The sequence below is a fragment of the Bufo gargarizans genome, chromosome 1 (assembly GCF_014858855.1).
Source record: "Bufo gargarizans isolate SCDJY-AF-19 chromosome 1, ASM1485885v1, whole genome shotgun sequence".
NCBI classification, from domain to species: Eukaryota; Metazoa; Chordata; class Amphibia; order Anura; family Bufonidae; genus Bufo; species Bufo gargarizans.
In genome coordinates, this window is record NC_058080.1 from 550,744,011 (window position 1) to 550,750,010 (window position 6,000).

The window sequence follows — 6,000 nt, forward strand, 5'->3', positions numbered from 1 at the left end:
TCTCCACTTTGATTGACAGTGCCAGGCAGTTTAAACATCATCACACCTGGTCCTGTCAATCAAAGTAGATAGGGTGCAGCAGTTGCAGAAAAAGCGGAGCCCCAAACAACCCCATTGCTACTAGAGGCTCATTTACATATAATAAAACTTCATTTTTCTGAGAAATGCAGGCACATATGAACATGGGACCAACACAGATGCCTTCAGCTGCCAAGTGCACATGTAACAGGTCAGCCAATGTCATAGGTACAAATCTGCTGACAGATGCCCTTTAAGGCTTCATGGACACAAGCATATTTTCCATCTGTGTGCTCTCCTAATCTTTTGCAGTGAGCACACTGACCCATTCATTTCTATGGCGCCTGTAATTATAGGACATGTCCTATTTCTGCCTGTATTGTGGACGAGAATAGCCCTCTTTATTGATGGGAGTGAGTAAAATACAGAATGCACATGGAAATGACTGTATCTGTATTTTGCAGATCTGTTGTTTACAGACCAAAATATGGCAACTGTTGCATGAAGCATCAGAGACACAAAATTATTTTGTTAATGAAAGACTAAAAATGTTTTCCCATCTTCAAGTGTTATGGAGTTGGGGGACACAGAATTTGATACACCATAAATGTCTGACATGGATATCCTTTCATTTAAAATGATTAGTCCCTCTAAAAGAGATGGACTGGGAACCGAAAGTCGCTATGGAAAAAAACAAAGTGGCTCCACGTTGTAGGCAAGTCCAAATAGACAGAAGGCGGGACAACAGAAGTAGGCGGCAATGGCAATACCATATTAGTAACATTGTACTTAAGGCCGAAAAAAGACATCTGTCCATCCAGTTCGGCCTGTTATCCTGCAAGTTGATCCAGAGGAAGGCAAAAAAAAACCTGTGAGGTAGAAGCCAATTTTCCCCACTTTAGGGGAATAAAAAATTCCTTCCCGACTCCAGTCAGGCAATCCGAATAACTCCCTGGATCAACGATCCCTCTCTAGTAGCGATAGCCTGTAATATTATTACACTCCAGAAATACATCCAAGTACCACAGTGCAGCACAAAATGCCACAGTATGTAATTATGTCAACGTCCTGAGGACTGCAATACAGTTGAATGAAGTTGAAGGCACTTTCTCCTGCCAGCCAGGTGCATACGTGCCTAATGCTCCGAGAGCATCTAATTGAGGCCGAACACCAACCGTGGGGCAGATGCAGCGGATCGCAGACCCATTCACTTAAATGGGCCCGCGATCCGCTTGTTCCGCAAAAGATAGGACATGTTCTATCATTTTGCGGAACTGAAGTACAGGACGAAACTCCACTCTGTAGTGCTTCCGTAGGGTTCTGTTCCGTGCTTCCATTCCGCATTTCCGGATTTGCGGACCCATTGAAGTGAATGGGTCCGCATCCGTGATGCAGGGTGCACACGGCCGATGTCCGTGTATTGCGGACCCGCTGTATGCGGGCCACAATACGATCACGGCCGGGCAACGGCCATGTGCATGAACCCTAATATTGAGAGCATCAGATTTTTATCTAGGTGCAGGGGTGGGGGGGGGGGCAATGCCCTCCCTGCACCTAGAGGCTAATTAGTATATTATAAAAATTATATTTCTGGAGTAACGGGGGCATAGATAAAAGTAGGAATAGGCTAGTTAGGTTCAGCTGACATTAGCACATCGCTAATGTCAGCTAGTTTAATAGGGTTAATTCTGGTGACACAAACCCTTTAACAAGCAGTGATCGACAACTTGACAAGTCGCTTCTGCGATCTTTGCTCGATCATCCATAGAGCATTCACAACGATTTCTGATTAGATAAGGGGATTTAGTGGCGACTATTGATAATCTTTCAGCCAGGCAGATTTGTCTGATCCATGGTTTATCATTTGTCGTTTGATTGCCGCACAATATTAAATGCAAAAATTTCTGAAATTCGAACTATTATGCAAGAAGTAGTAATTCTTGTCACGAGGGTGTCAAGAGCCACGTCTGACTCCGTTATACCCGGGGTCAGGAAGTCGCAGCGGGTGGCTGTGCGCTCTATGTCTAAAGATCACGTTGTTTCTTAGTGATTATTTTCTGTGTTTGCCTTGCAATCCTTTTTGTCTCACTCAGGGATCCGTAGCTTCTCCTCCTCAGCTGTTTCTTGTCTGCCACTCCCAACCTCCTTATATTCTCCTCTCACACTTCTCTAGTTGCCAGTTATAGAGCTTCCTGCCTGGACTTCTATACTGACCCACTGGAGCTGTGAATCCTGGTTGTTGTTCCAGAGTGCTACCCTCCGGATCCCTGTTGGGCTTTTTGTTGTCTCCTGTTGTCGCCCACCTGGGATTATACGTTTTGTCTGTCCTCCCCTTGGTGTTTTCCTTTAGAGCTAGTGGTGCGGACTAGTGTTCCCACCGCCCTGTTCACTATCTAGGGCTCATCTTAGGGAAAGCCAGGGTTTTAGGCACGTGATCGGCGTACGGGTGAGGAACCCGTCTAGGGACGTCAGGGCAGCCAGGTGCCAGCCGCAAGGTGAGTCAGGGGTCACCACCTTCCCTCTCACTTGGGCAGGGCCTTCCTCTTTCCCTCCCTCTGTGTCACGTATGTGATAGTCACGCCGATCGTGATAATTCTGCTCTTATCTGGCTTCTAAGATTCCTCATGGTAGATAATAAAACAGTACATAGGTACAGTTGAGTTCAAAATAATAGCAGTGTGTTTAAAAAAGTAAATAAAGCTCAAAATCCTTCTAATAGCTTTTATTTCCAGATGCACAAATGCATTGGAAACCCTACACATTCTATTCCAAATCAAAACATGAAGAAAAATATATCACATTTGTGTTGTTCCTCTAAAAAAATGTATTAGACTGTTCAAAAAAATAGCAGTGTTTGTATTCTTCTTCACAAACTCAAACATTCACTATATAAACAAAATCTTTTTTTTGAAGATTTTGCTTTCTTTTGAATCACTTTACTAATATTTTGTTGTATAACCACTGTTTCTGAGAACTGCTGTACATACATCTGTGCTGCATGGAGTCAACCAACTTCTGGCACCTATGAACAGGTATTCCAGCCCAGGATGATTGGACTACATTCCACAGTTCTTCTCCTTTTCTTGGTTTTGCCTCCGAAACTGCATTTTTTAAGTCACCCTACAAGTTTTTTATTGGATTAAGATTCGGGGATTGGGCTGGCCACTCCATAACGTCAATCTTGTTGGTCTGGAACCAATATGTTTGCACGTTTACTGGTGTGTTTGGGGTTGTTGTCTTGTTGGAACACCCATTTTAAGGGCATTTCCTCTTCAGCATAAGGCAGCATGACCTCTTCAAGTATTCTGATGAATTCAAACTGATCCATGATCCCTGGTATGTGATAAATAGGCCCAACACCGTAGTATGAGAAACATCGCCATATCATGATGCTTGCGCCGCCATGTCTCACTGTCTTCAGTGTACTCTGGCTTGAATTCAGTGTTTGGGGGTCATCTGACAAACTGTCTCTGGCCAGTAGACCCAAAAAGAACAATCTTATTTTCATCAGTCCACAAAATGTTGCACCATTTGTCTTTAGGTCAGTCAATGTGCTCTTTGGCAAATTGTAACCTCTTCAGCACATGTCTCTTTTTTTCAACAGTGGGACTTTGCGGGGGCTTCTTGCAGATAGCTTGGCTTCAAATAGGCGTGTTCTAATTGTAACAGTACTCACAGGTAACTTTAGACCTTCTTTGATCTTCCTGGAGCTGATTGTTGGCTGAGTCCTTGCCATTTTGGCTATTCTTCTATTGATTTGAATTGTAGTTTTTCGCTTTCTTCCGCGTCTTTCAGGTTTTGGTTGCCATTTTAAAACATTTGCGATCATTTTAGCTGAGCAGCCTATTATTTTCTTCATATGTTTTCCCCTCTCCAATCAACTTTTTAATTAAGGTACACTGTTCTTCTGAACAATGTCTGGAACAACCCATTTTCCTCAGAATTTCAGAGCGAAATGCACAGTAACCAGTATGTATAACATTTGCTACCTTCCTTCCTTAAATAAGGGCTAATACTTGCAACCTGTTTTTCAAAGAATGAATGACCTCACTCATTCAACTCCACACTGCTATTATTTTGAACATGCCCCTTTCAATAAGTGATTGAATTACACAGAATCAGCAGCATACATGTTATGAATGTTGGGTCTGTTGGATTTCTATTACTCTTTTACACCTGCTAGTAACTTATTTGCCATGTAGAAATAGCATTTCTACCAAAAACAGTGATTGATCAGGTTAGTGATGTCTTACTGCTATTATTTTCAACACAACTGTATATCAACATAGGTTTCCATTTGATAATGTCTGGTACATGTGCACTTTAACACAATGACTTAAATTACTGTATTCTGGAATGGCTAGAAGGATTTGGAAGCCAATTAGTTAAAATAATATTTAAGCACTGTCTACCAATTGCAATAATGTACCATTGTCTATACAAATTACTGCCACTACAACTAATGAGCTCATTTATGGCCCTGATGGAAGTAATTAAATGTGAATATAAAAACATTGCTTTCTTGTTTAGTGCTCTCTCAAACCAGTATTGTAATGGAAAACTATCAAGAGCTAATAGGCTCACTAATCCTGACCAGGGCTGGGCCAAATGCCCAGAAATCTCATCTATCACTTCTGCTATGACAGGCACCATAATAGAACAGGTCTCTTGGATTTCATGTTGCGCGGGACGCAAATCAGTGTATAAAAGCAGGCATTTCTAACCTGTGAAGGTGAAGCATCAGTGTCAGTAACAAGAATAATAATAATAAAAAAGGTATTACAGTGCCCATTGGTTCACCAGTTAGCCAGCTAGCTTTTGAAAAGTGGCAAGAAGCACAGAAAAAGATGTAGGAACATCTAAAAAGAACTGCTAGGGACAAATCGTACTAGAGTTAACATGTGGCAAATGTATACTAAATATGATAATCTCTCTTAAAGGGCATCTGTAACACCCCACTTCTGCACCCTGCTACTGTCTTTATTGATCTAACCTCATGTCATCCTATACATTTATTCCAGGTCCTTCCATTCCATTCTAACCTCCCTCAGGAGAGAGGTGGGTGAGTCCTACTTCCTGAAGGAAGGATGGGGCAGAAGTTCTAATCAGTCTTTTTTACCCCCAGCTAGGGGAAGGGTGTGCAGGGGCACATCAGCCAGAGCACACTAAGCTCTGCTGGCCATGGAGGCCAAAACTTGAAGCCTCAGGAGCCAGGAGGAAAGTTCCCTGGCATAACCTAGAGTCAGACTACAAAGTTACGTGCAGCATACAGAAGAAGCTGAGTTATGCAGCTAGCCTGTCAGTACAGCAGAGTCAGAGAGAAACAGATGTAGCAGAGTGGAGTTTGCCTGCCAGTTTCATGCTCAAGTCTGCTGGAACCAAGACAAAGCCTGTAAACTGTTTTGGAGAACATTTATGCAAAGTAAAGCTGCCATTGAACTTCATCTAAAGGTCTATTCTTTTATCCCTCAATTATTTCCCCTATTTATTGCTTTGGAGCCAAAGCTTGGGGCCAGCAATATTCAGGTAGGAGCACTGTGACACACATAAAGAGACATTTTAGGCCGCAACATACCACTTGGCATTACCTACATCTGGCACGCAGGTTATATAGAGGGCCCTACTGGGAGGTGCCTGTTGCACATCTGTCAGCAGATTTGTACCTATGACACTGGCTGATCTGTTACATGTGCACTTGGCAGCTGAAGGCATCTGTGTTGGTTTTATTTTCATATGTGCCTGCATTGCTGAGAAAAATTATGTTTTAATATATGCAAATAAGCCTCTAGGCGCAACGGGAGCCTAGAGGCTTTGCTTTGTTTGCAACTGGCACACCCTCTGCACTTTGACAGGGCTCTGCCTAGCACCTCTCCTGACATCTTTGTTTTAATAACTACTTGCATTCCCCTTGTAACAACAGTTCTGGAGGATCCTTTCTTAATACTCTGTGATGTGCTATTTCTTTATTATTTCTTCTAGAAG